This window comes from Pseudophryne corroboree, chromosome 10, assembly GCF_028390025.1.
Source record: "Pseudophryne corroboree isolate aPseCor3 chromosome 10, aPseCor3.hap2, whole genome shotgun sequence".
NCBI classification, from domain to species: Eukaryota; Metazoa; Chordata; class Amphibia; order Anura; family Myobatrachidae; genus Pseudophryne; species Pseudophryne corroboree.
Genome location: NC_086453.1, coordinates 81,816,872 through 81,830,535, shown reverse-complemented (window position 1 = coordinate 81,830,535; position 13,664 = coordinate 81,816,872).

The following is a 13,664-nucleotide window of genomic DNA, read 5'->3' as shown; positions in this document are numbered from 1 at the left end:
CAAAGAGAAAGCGACTGATTCTTGTGTACTTTTACAGGTAGAGCAGGGTTGTCCAATTGCGATGACCTTTTTCTAACACATTTTACATACCTACCAACATCGGGAGCTGACAGTACCGCGCACGACCAGAAAGGGGATGTGGGTTCACGTGAGTGCTGTGACCGCGAGCCATGTCCCCATTTTCCATCACTATGGGGGCATTGCCAGTGGTCTGTTAGCTCTGCCGATGTCTCCAATTCCTCTGTCTCCCGTGAATAGACGCTGATCAGCAAGTGATAGGAGCATCCCAACTGTAGCCCGCTGGTTGGACAGCGAGACAGTCCCAATAAAACGAGATAGTTGGGAGGTATGTTTTTTTTTTTTTAAAGATTAGCGCTTGACAAAAACACTTGGGTCACATATATTGTATAGACAACAATAATACAATAGGAACATTTCCCAGAAATACAAAAGTACATTATAGGGTTACAGTTATAATCTAAACTTCTGCCAGAGAGACAACGTGGTACTGGGAGAGAGGGAGCAGTAGGGAACCTCAAACTGAGTAGCAGACACTCTGTTTCCAATAAAGCTGTTTTCAGTTTCATACAGAGTAACAATAAAGGTTGTACAATAAATCTAGACTATTAATTAGAGATGAGTGGGCATGGTTCTCCAAGAACCAAGCCCACCCGAATTTTCGGGATCTGTGGGAATCCTAACTATGCCTTGGGTTTTCCCCCCAAGCTTGGATTTCATTGTCATCTTCGCGGGGTCAAATCTTGTGTGTTTTGGATTCACTATCACTCCCGTGGTAATTTAAACACCATTTCACACAGGACCACTGGAGGGGAGGAAGCTTTAAGATAGTGAAGTGAGAAGTCTCTGAAGGGCACGCACATGTCCCTAGTTAACTTTGTATACTGGCCAAACTAGATGGATTTAGGCAGTTACCAAAACATTTTTTTTTATTGTTATACTGCAGGAAGGAACATCTATATGTTACTTGCATTTTGAGTGTGTCGCACTGGTGCTGTAACTTAACTGCAGCCAGTGTCAGACTGAGGCATGAAGGGGTCACCGGGGGAATGCAGACATAGGGGCCCATGCTTAGAGGCTTGGCTAACCATTAGAGAGTGCATGGTAAATACTGCTAGTGCATGCATGATAAGGTACCAGACTAATAACCTGAATGCACTGTAGAAAATACACCAAAGTCCTGTGTAGTATAATGTAACATATGTATAATTCAAGTGCACAATCTGGAACCTGATCCCCAGAGGAAAGCGTGGGCCCCTAGGCAATGGAGCGGGGGGTTCGCCTGTACCCCTGTTGGCCAGTCTGGCCCTGACTGCAGCACCTTGGTGCACAGCACACTGTTGGTAGTTTATTTGTTTTTTTTTGCCACTGCCAGGTCCTCCTAATACATATTTTTGTCACTGCTCGCACTGCAGCCCAGAGGTCCTTCTTGGGTTGCATCTTGGGTAGGTTTTGATGGCTTTTTGCTGTTGCTCCCTTTGCTGAAGCATATAAATGGTGCAATTCCACCTGGTCACTACCTCTTGCTTCAGTTGGTGACATGGGAAATGGAACTGTTCTTGCAGCTGCTGCAATCTTGTTCATGCGGTTGCTGAGTGAATGCCGCAAAATATCCAGGAATTTTTTGGGCCCCAGACAGCATCTGCTGCACGTCCCTGACATACAAAAAATAATATTTCTGAACTACCAAGTTTATAGTGTGTGCAATACACAGGACGTGTTCAAATGTACCCAGTTGTAATGCTCTCACAGTGTTACATGCATTATCAGAAAATAGGATTTTAATACCTACCGGTAAATCCTTTTCTTTTAGTCCGTAGAGGATGCTGGGGACACTTCAAGAACCATGGGGTATAGACGGGATCCGCAGGAGACATGGGCACTTTAAGACTTTAAAAGGGGTGTGAACTGGCTCTTCCCTCTATGCCCCTCCTCCAGACTCCAGTTATAGGAACTGTGCCCAGGGAGACGGACATTTCGAGGAAAAAGGATTTATTTTGATTTAAACAAAGGTGAGATACATACCAGCTCACACCTCAAGCATGCCGTACAACATGGCATTCAACCCAACGCATGCAACGGCATGAATAACGACAGCAACAGGCTGACTATAAACGCAACACAACACATGTGTAACCATAACCAATAACTGCAGAAACAGTACGCACTGGGACGGGCGCCCAGTATCCTCTACGGACTAAGAGAAAAGGATTTACCAGTAGGTATCAAAATCCTATTTTCTCATACGTCCTAGAGGATGCTGGGGACACTTCAAGAACCATGGGGTTTATACCAAAGCTCAAGAATGGGTGGTAGAGTGCTGTCAAAGCCTATATGTTTATCCTATTTAAAACACTTTAAAAGGTTAAGAGACACAGTACGCAATTGGCGCAAAAGGTACCGCAAGGGTACGCCCTTAGTGTAGCAGACGCTGTGCACAGGGTGTGAGCACAGGCGTCGCAGACACTTACAGAATTAAACTTTTATAACTATACCATAAACAATGTACTTATACTGTAAACCCTTGTGCAGTGATAAGGTGTAAATGCAACACAGTGTAACCTTGTTAGTTTAAAAGTTGTATGAGCGTATGTGACGCTCTGAGAACCCCTTAGCAATATAATAAACACTCAAATACCGGTCTAAGGGTCTAACGCCTTTTAAGGAAATGAATGAACGTTCAATTGCAAAAGAATAATACAATACAAGTTATACACTACCAAGATAACATAAAATACCTAACCGAATCACTACACATAAAATACAATAAAGATACAAATACATTTAAGGGGGAAGGAGAGAGAGAATGGCTTATAACATTAAAATAAGAGACAATATGGTTGCAGAGAATTTACACATGTGGGAGCGATCGCTGCGCAGTTAGTCAATGTTGAGAACCCTTGTGTTGAGAAACTTGTGCTCACCCAGGCTGGCTGTCCCTATATACACAACACACAGCAACAACAGAATGGTGCCTACAATACCGCATGGGACAGAAGCTAGACTCCATTTTGGGAAAAACTCCCATGATTCCAAAGTCTGTAACATATGATTTAAAAGGGAATGCTAGCAGCCATTTTAGATTTGCAAGTCCAAACACATGGCATTCTTTGCTTTACCATAATCACATAGCAGAAGACATAAGACTCCACTATATTCCAAAATGTCTAAGCTTCAATATAATGCATATGTTCTGATTTTACAATTCCAAACCATCTAAATCACCTTTCACAATTTCAAGCCAACACAGTATCTCAATAACCAGAGCATATGAGCCATCACAAGACCAGATCACCAGGTACCCACAAGTATCTGCCTGCTATTGCTACAAGCACATGACTACAGTAACAAAAGGAAGTATGTTTTGACTTCTAACCTTCAGCAAGATGTATCATGTAAAACTACTATAATCTGTTATAAATCACCATCCATAAATGTATACCAGAGATGCTATGCTACAGATTGTCTACTGTTCCAATTCATTACAGATTTCATAGAGTATCATCCCAAAAACCCAACAATCACACAACTGCACAAGCATCATTAACCTTAAGCCATTTGTATCTCCAAACTAACTATTCTATGCCAATCATTTCACAACTACTTTACCACAAACACATATTTAAACTATTCTATGCCATTAAGCCATGTGAATTCAATACTTAGCCTTCGTAAGGAGGTCAGTCCTGGTGATGAGCCAGCCATGCTTCTGGGTGCTAGGTAGCTGTGTGAGTCAGTCTGCCCTGTGATTTCCAGTGGATATATCATACCTGCATTCCAGCTGTGGGGGGGTGTCAACCACAGGAAGTGTGTGTCTTTCACAGCATGTGGGCTAGCTGTATCAATGAGCTGAGCATGTGATCTTGGTTATGCAAAACGTTGGGTGATGACTAACACATTCCTGTCTTGTGGAAAGCTATTGTTTGGCGAATACAAAACAACCCCTGTCTCTGGGTTTTGTTCGGTATTCTCAATGTCCACTTTCAGTTGAGACAATGACATCTCAGCAATCATTCTTCTGGAGACAAAACCAGCCCCATTCGTAAACACAGGTGTTAGCCCTCTTCATTGAGTCTCAAAGCTTAGTGTAATTAAAGGCTATTGTATTCCGTCTGCGGGACAGAAACTGACTGGTCTTAGGTGTAATTTATTCGGAATACAATTAATCTTCAATTACTATTCCTGTGCTTAACTATGCATAAGAACATGTGAAGCCCTCCCAACATGAAAGCTATTGTTTGGGGAATCTCTAAGGTCAAAGAGCCATCTTGAGACCCACTGATACCTGTTGAACTCAGGGGAATATTAACTTATAAAATACATTATTTTGATTAAATATGCAGCGTGCACACGCATGAAGTGCATATATGGCAACGTGCAGCGTGATATTTTTCTGACTTTGACAGTCCACCCTTTGGCAGTCACCAATAACTGCCACTTCCTAAAACATTTCAAAAAGAGAAAAATATATGTCATATGTAAATACATTTCTATGATTGGGTAAGGGAGGAGAGAAGAAGGTGGGAAAAGGGTATGACCTAGTGAGATAGCAGAAGCATGTGTGTATGAATCCATGTTTGGGGGGTCATGTATCATCGTGCCGAACGTGTTTTAAAATCAAGCTTCGAGGTATTGCGAAGTATACATTTGAATTCCTTCTTATCCCGTATTAAGGGTCTGTGGATGGGCTGTCAAACTTTACCGAGCTCTTTTCGGCTTTTGGTTGCAACAAAATGGGGGAGCACATTTTAGTTGATGATACATGAATGGGGGGATATGTGAGTGCTGATATCTGTGCCTGTATTCCCTATCGACTATGTGTGTCATTACCTGAAGGTTGTAGAAATGAAGATAAGGAGCAATTATGGTAAATGCAGTCATAAACTATGTGAGTTTAATATACATTTGTTGATTGAAGTCTTGTCTGGTGTCTTGTCTTGATGTACATGTTGACTGTAGTCTCTTTGGGCTTTTGCCAAAATGCAAGCAAAAAGCTTTCTCAATGTCCATAGACTTACAAAAAAGTGTTGGGCTAGCGTAAAATTAAAGTCACTAGGGATATGGGGGGTCTATGGCATAGTCCATCAGTTGTCTGTGTAAAAGGTTGTCAAATTCTTCTTCCAAGCGAGTCCTTGTACCTTGGAGGAAAACAAAGGAGAAACGGTTGAAAGAAACAGGTCGTGGAATCACCTTTTATCACAGCGTGGTTTCAATGGTTGGGTCGTAAGTCAAATCAATTTTGTTATGCGATACAGTCATTACTTCAGGCGGTACTTTTTCAATATAACATAATCCCTCTGAGTTTGGGGCAAGCCGCTCATACGCCTTTCTCCCGCATATGAAATATGCATCATCGGGGAGAACATATGGGACTGAATATGTCATTACCATGTTACACATTTTCCATGTGGACTCTCCTAACCCTAATTCTCCCATCTGTCTGGTACACGTATCCGATTGTATGACATGTGCACAGTATCCTGGTGATACTTCTCCAACTCTCATGATCCTACTTCCTAGGGTATACCTATATCGGAAATATTTTCCACTATCGGCTATGTGGCGTATGAGCTCTGTATCTGTAGGCATTCTATCGGCTCTATATGAAAAGGTCATGGTTTTGTTATTCCATGATACTTCCCAATTTCCCGGCTTTCGGGGATTGGAAATGTTAAAACACACTAAGGACCTATCCACATGATATTGGTGGAGCTTCAAACTAGGAGGACTAGAGATATTAAACCTCTTGTCCACCGGTCTCCCACCACTTAACTCAAGTACCTCTCCTATAGTTAAAGGGAATGGTACTAATCCTGATTTGCTATGGCCTTGAGGTACTTGAGAGCATACCCAACAGTCTGTTTGGTTTAACACCTTACCCACTAATGAGTGATAGTCACCCAATGGATGCCGGTCCATGTTAATGTTAAAACTGGACTGACATTTCTTGATGCACCCATCCTCAACTAAGTTATCACAATGCCTACAGATCCAATTTTCTTCAGCTAACAATCCTTCACAATTCCTTCTATGGTCAATGCTACCAGATTGTTTTCTGATACTCGCCTTTGCTTGGTGATTATGTTGTTCTTGGAAATCTACGCCTCCATCTTTGTCATCAGAACCTTTCTGGATCCTTTCTCGACCTCACTGGTACTCTCACCGAAACAGACTGCTCTGGTCAACATCAGGGTCGACATGAAAACACGGATCACAGTCTCTTGAGGCGAGTCCATCTTACAGGAGGAGAAAGGAGAAATTTGTAATGGGGGTACAGGAAAACAGTTTGAGGGGGAGAGAAACTTGTTACGATAATTAGTTCTCTAGTCTTGTTGTTCTTCTTGTTCTGCTGTCATCTCAAAGGTGCCGTCTCTCAGTCTTCCAACCGAACATTCTGGTGATACAATATTTCTTCCAAACCAGCGCTCTTTCTGTAAGGAGAATAAATCTTGCATCACCATTTGTCTAACTGATGTGTGACATACCATCTTTAAAACATGAAAACATGAGTGAGAAGAGAGAAAACAAAAAAAAACAAAAGAGAGAGAGAACAATTCATATACATATATATTACATAAACCAACAATAAACAACAACAGGAAAAAAACAACAGGAAAAAAAAACATTTTTCAAACATTTTAGAACATTGTCAGATCTGCCGTTCATCATCAGGCTGTCATATCTACATGTCCAATGGTATCCTTGCTCAGTCCCTCCCACCAGCACCTCCATACTCCACCCTTTGTATCTGGCCAGGATACATTGATGCGGGTAGGTCATGCTGGGGTTTGGTAGACTTCTGCAAAGACCAAGTAGCTATGCAATGTTTGAGTCCTACCGATGACCGTCAGAGATGGGGAAAAAGAAAACATTTCACAGATACATTACAAATTTTACCCGGTCATTCCTGTGTCTTCAGGGAATGACCTCCCAATTTATTAACCGTTACCTCAGGCTTACCATCAGTCCTAATGATCACCTTTCCTGACTACATATCATGGGTGTGGCCCAAACTCCTTCCTATGTGATCTCTGATTACAATTTGGTGTGTCATAACTTTGCTCATATCTTTGTCTAGGGGGTTTATATGAATTTGGTCTACTTCTTGATCTACAATCTCTTGCAAAATGACCTTCCTTCTGGCAATTATAACACCTTTTCACCTTTGACTTACCCACAGGGATCTGGGGCTTCTTTGTTTCCCTGTGCTTGATGATGTTTTGCTCATGCCCAACAGCGTAGTTCCTTAATGCAGTTACTGAGTTATTTCTCCAGTTAGGTAGAGAGGCTTGTATACTCGTTCTTAATACTTCCTTTAAACCATTTATTAACACCTAAACTGCTACTTTCCTGTAGTGTACATTTGTTTTAATATATTGTGTTCACCCTGACAGGATTTTGTTCCATTATGCTATTTTGTGTTAACTCTTTGGTGTAAGATGCATTTGTCTGTGAGTAACATACAATACCGTACTTACCTGTTGACACGACCTCACCTGACCCTCCGTTAGGGGGTTCTGCTATTGCCTTTACCAACTTGGCCGTGTCCCTCTGGGTGTCTCGTATGATGACTGCTGGGTAGAGTGTTGACATCGTGTTGGTTTCACCTTTTCGCTGGTAATCCTGAGGGGAGTTTAACATGGGGTGCGACTTGCACAGGTTAACATTTGTAATTTTGACACTTTCATTTTTATAAACATTATTACATTTGTTACTTTCATTCTTAATACAGTTACTAAGTGCATTTTTATCGTACACCATCGCGCCATTCTCTGCAGCCATAATCCTCTCCATTGCCATGTCTCTCTTCCCAAGATGAGAGTCAGATATGTAAGTTAAATTTCTTTGCATTTCACTTTCCTGTTGCCACAATTTTAAATAATCATAATGTCTAATACGCCTTTTTGAAGACTTAATCAGGCACACTCTTCTCCCTAAATTCTGTAACACTTCTGGGTTAAAAGTACCTACCCGGGGAAACTTCTCCCCGTCATGCACAGTCATCCTTTCCCATTCATTGCATAATATTTCTGTGTGATGACCATCTTGGTCTGATTTCTCACACATGACCTTGCCGACCTGATTGATCGGTTTCAAATCAACCTGAACCAGGGTTGATCGCCCCTTACCTGAACAAGTGGCCCCCATCTCTGCAGGCGTTGCTTTCACTACCTCTGACTTCCAATCAGGGTCTCCGGCAACCTTCACAGAAAACCAAAATGTCCGGGGTAAGGCTGCGGTGGGGGTTTTGCCTCGAGGTCCGCCCACTTAACTCCGCCCACGCTGGCCAATACGGCGACCAAAGTTCCCAGAGGTTCCGTACCCAACCTAGGGCCCCTATGAACCTCTATTTACTGGGGCGTGTTGGACCTTCCAGTCCCCAGCAAGTATCGGTTGTTGGAATGTCCCCGAGTGATCAGGCTACTTCCCTTAAAATAAAAAAAATTACACAAATCACGTTAACAATGTGCAAGTAGCGTTCTTCTGAATTCAAGACACGCTAATGCACACAATCACATGCGGTACAATCGTATCTGCACACAAGCAACTAATCTTATGTGCGGAACGATCAGTGGAATCGAAAATTTCTGCTGCGAATTCCTTCAGCGATGAGCTTCTTTGGCCTATATGGGTCTCGCACCAACCCCTCTTCGGTTGTGCTCTCTACTTCTAGTCTGCTGTACCTGAACCTCTTGTTCTGTGACCTCCTGGTCTGTTATGTACAGCAGACTCTACTGCTCATTAATGTGTCGAGTCTAACAAGGGACGCCTCCCAAGCCACCCCACGATATCACTCTCGCTGGTGTATCTCTTTCTACTGGCCTATGGTTCCCGCTTCCGTAATAAAAGAGAATTCTTATATATACACACACTCTTACCACATGTACACTTTAATTTTTACTTCTGTGCAGAAATCCTTTCATTCAGTATTAGCCTAACCCAGAAGAATTGCAATAGAGAAGTTTTTTTTTCCTTTTAACTTTAAACTTTTGGATTTGAGATAGATCTGTGTTATTATCGCGTTATTTCCTTATCACCTACTAGAACAATACTATCGTGCGGTTTGTATTATGTGGGCGTATCCGTACGCTCCGTGCGTCTACCCTTGCGTCGCGTACGCTCTGTCCTTGTAAGGACACGTGTACACAGACCAAGTACGTTCACAGTAACACACTACACGTTTATCAATGTGAATGATCTTTAACTGTAATCATTCACTATACACCACCCAAATCTCCCTTGTATTCTTAGGGGAGACTGTGTGCGTGCCTTTTACAATTATACCCTTAAATATTACTTTTTATCTTTTAACTATTAATAACAACAAATGTCTCAGCGCTTTACCAATGGTATGTGGCAATCAGGAGAATGAGATGTGAAAATACACAGATGAACATGCAATTCTAAATTAATCTAATAATCACTGCTTGCAATAGTATGATTCTCATTGTATAGCTATCCTGTAGAACATACATTTATGTCACACACATATAGATATTACATCTATGAGACCCATTCACTTCTCTAATTTGCATATGAATGTGCCCTTGACTGTGTGTGTGAGGGTGATTTTCTTTACTGCTTGGAGAAAAAAAAAAAAACCAGTCACACAGGTTCATTTGCATTTCAATGGCCATCCTACAAGTAGCAGAGTTAAAACAGGTTCTTGAAGAGAGACAGTGACCAAAAAAAAAAAAAAAAAACTACTTTGTTTTATTTGTGTATTTCTTAAATCAAATATTTAATGTATTATTAATTTATTAAACTCTATCTGAACCACTTATGATTGACTATGATATGGACTAAACGAATGCATTAAAAAAAACTCATTAAATGATGATTTCTTTTTGACAATGGATGGCTGATTATTTCCTGAAAATCAGCCATTTTAGAAAACATTTTTTTTGACCTTCCCAAAATGGCCGCTGCTCCTCCCCCTTCCACATCCATGAGGTTTACACAAAATGGGGGACAGACCTTTTGTCACAAAGAAAATCATCATGCCAGCTCCTTTTAGTTATCACGCTATGCAGAGCGATTAAAAATAATTTTTAAACCTATTTAAACAGACACCATCCAATCTGCGTGTGTAGTTGGCACCAAATAGAAATAAAAACCAGATTTACAAAGACAATAACATACTGTTCCTACCATCCGGTTCCAGATTCCCTCAGCACTCCTTACTAAGTGAAGCAGACGCTTATCTGGTCAGCACTGCGAGGGATAGCACCTTCCCGCCTTTTGCTGATCGATAATGTCTGCTAAAGTTACCTAGTGCAGATATGTGAAGACCGGAGGAGCCCTCAATTTGTCAAAGCCTATATGTTTATCCTATTTAAAACACTTTAAAAGGTTAAGAGACACAGTACGCAATTGGCGCAAAAGGTACCGCAAGGGTACGCCCTTAGTGTAGCAGACGCTGTGCACAGGGTGTGAGCACAGGCGTCGCAGACACTTACAGAATTAAACTTTTATAGCTATACCATAAACAATGTACTTATACTGTAAACCCTTGTGCAGTGATAAGGTGTAAATGCAACACAGTGTAACCTTGTTAGTTTAAAAGCTGTATGAGCATATGTGACGCTCTGAGAACCCCTTAGCAATATAATAAACACTCAAATACCGGTCTAAGGGTCTACCGCCTTTTAAGGAAATGAATGAACGTTCAATTGCAAAAGAATAATACAATACAAGTTATACACTACCAAGATAACATAAAATACCTAACCGAATCACTACACATAAAATACAATAAAGATACAAATACATTTAAGGGGGAAGGAGAGAGAGAATGGCTTATAACATTAAAATAAGAGACAATATGGTTGCAGAGAATTTACACATGTGGGAGCGATCGCTGCGCAGTTAGTCAATGTTGAGAACCCTTGTGTTGAGAAACTTGTGCTCACCCAGGCTGGCTGTCCCTATATACACAACACACAGCAACAACACAATGGTCCCTACAATACCGCATGGGACAGAAGCTAGACTCCATTTTGGGAAAAACTCCCATGATTCCAAAGTCTGTAACATATGATTTAAAAGGGAATGCTAGCAGCCATTTTAGATTTGCAAGTCCAAACATATGGCATTCTTTGCTTTACCATAATCACACAGCAGAAGACATAAGACTCCACTATATTCCAAAATGTCTAAGCTTCAATATAATGCATATGTTCTGATTTTACAATTCCAAACCATCTAAATCACCTTTCACAATTTCAAGCCAACACAGTATCTCAATAACCAGAGCATATGAGCCATCACAAGACCAGATCACCAGGTACCCACAAGTATCTGCCTGCTATTGCTACAAGCACATGACTACAGTAACAAAAGGAAGTATGTTTTGACTTCTAACCTTCAGCAAGATGTATCATGTAAAACTACTATAATCTGTTATAAATCACCATCCATAAATGTATACCAGAGATGCTATGCTACAGATTGTCTACTGTTCCAATTCATTACAGATTTCATAGAGTATCATCCCAAACACCCAACAATCACACAACTGCACAAGCATCATTAACCTTAAGCCATTTGTATCTCCAAACTAACTATTCTATGCCAATCATTTCACAACTACTTTACCACAAACACATATTTAAACTATTCTATGCCATTAAGCCATGTGAAATCAATACTTAGCCTTCGTAAGGAGGTCAGTCCTGGTGATGAGCCAGCCATGCTTCTGGGTGCTAGGTAGCTGTGTGAGTCAGTCTGCCCTGTGATTTCCAGTGGATATATCATACCTGCATTCCAGCTGTGGGGGGGTGTCAACCACAGGAAGTGTGTGTCTTTCACAGCATGTGGGCTAGCTGTATCAATGAGCTGAGCATGTGATCTTGGTTATGCAAAACGTTGGGTGATGACTAACACATTCCTGTCTTGTGGAAAGCTATTGTTTGGCGAATACAAAACAACCCCTGTCTCTGGGTTTTGTTCGGTATTCTCAATGTCCACTTTCAGTTGAGACAATGACATCTCAGCAATCATTCTTCTGGAGACAAAACCAGCCCCATTCGTAAACACAGGTGTTAGCCCTCTTCATTGAGTCTCAAAGCTTAGTGTAATTAAAGGCTATTGTATTCCGTCTGCGGGACAGAAACTGACTGGTCTTAGGTGTAATTTATTCGGAATACAATTAATCTTCAATTACTATTCCTGTGCTTAACTATGCATAAGAACATGTGAAGCCCTCCCAACATGAAAGCTATTGTTTGGGGAATCTCTAAGGTCAAAGAGCCATCTTGAGACCCACTGATACCTGTTGAACTCAGGGGAATATTAACTTATAAAATACATTATTTTTATTAAATATGCAGCGTGCACACGCATGAAGTGCATATATGGCAACGTGCAGCGTGATATTTTTCTGACTTTGACAGTGCGGATGACTCTGCAGCACCGATTGACCAAACAAGAGGTCCTCCTTAGCCAGGGTATCAAACTTGTCAACTTTGCAAAAGTGTTTGACCCCGACCAAGTAGCTGCTCGGCAAAGCTGTAATGCCGAGACCCCCCAGGCAGCTGCCCAGGCTGAGCCCACCTTTCTGGTAGAATGGGCCTTCACCGATTTCGGTAACGGCAATCCAGCCATAGAATGAGCTTGCTGAATCGTATTACAGATCCAGCGTGCAATAGTCTGCTTGGAAGCAGGAGCCCCAATCTTGTTGGGATCATACAGGACAAACAGAGCCTCAGTTTTCCTAATCTGAGCCATTCTGGCTACATAAATTTTCAAAGCTCTGACCACATCTAGAGACTTCGATTCCGCTATGGCGTCAGTAGCCACTGGCACCACAATAGGTTGGTTCATGTGAAACGATGACACCACTTTTGGCAGAAATTGCTGACGAGTTCTCAACTCCTCTCTATCTTCATGGAAGATCAAATAGGGGCTCTTGTGAGACAAAGCTGCCAATTCAGACACCCGCCTTGCAGAGGCCAGGGCTAACAGCATGATCACTTTCCAAGTGACGAATTTCAACTCTACCTTACGTAAAGGTTCAAACCAATGAGATTGCAGGAAATGCAACACCACGTTAGGATCCCATGGTGCCACCGGGGGCACAAAGGGAGGTTGGATGTGCAGCACGCCTTTGACGAAAGTCTGAACTTCCGGAAGGGAGGCCAGTTCTTTTTGAAAGAAAATTGACAAGGCCAAAATTTTTACTTTAATTGAGCCTAACTTTAGGCCCGCATCCACACCTGCTTGTAGAAAATGTAGAAAACGGCCTAGCTGAAATTCTTCCGTAGGAGCCTTCTTGGATTCACACCAAGACACATATTTTCTCCAAATACAGTGATAATGCTTCGCCGTTACTTCTTTTCTAGCCTGAAGAAGTGTGGCAATGACTTCACTGGGAATACCCTTTCGGGCTAGGATCCGGCGTTCAACCTCCAAGCCGTCAAACGAAGCCACGGTAAGTCTTGGTACACGCACGGCCCATGCAGTAACAGATCCTCTCGTAGAGGAAGAGGCCAGGGATCTCCTATGAGCAATTCCTGAAGATCTGGATACCAGGCCCTCCTTGGCCAGTCTGGAACAATGAGGATTGCATGAACCCTTGTTCTTCTTATGATCTTTAACACTTTTGGAATGAGTGGAATCGGAGGGAACACATAAACCGACTGAAA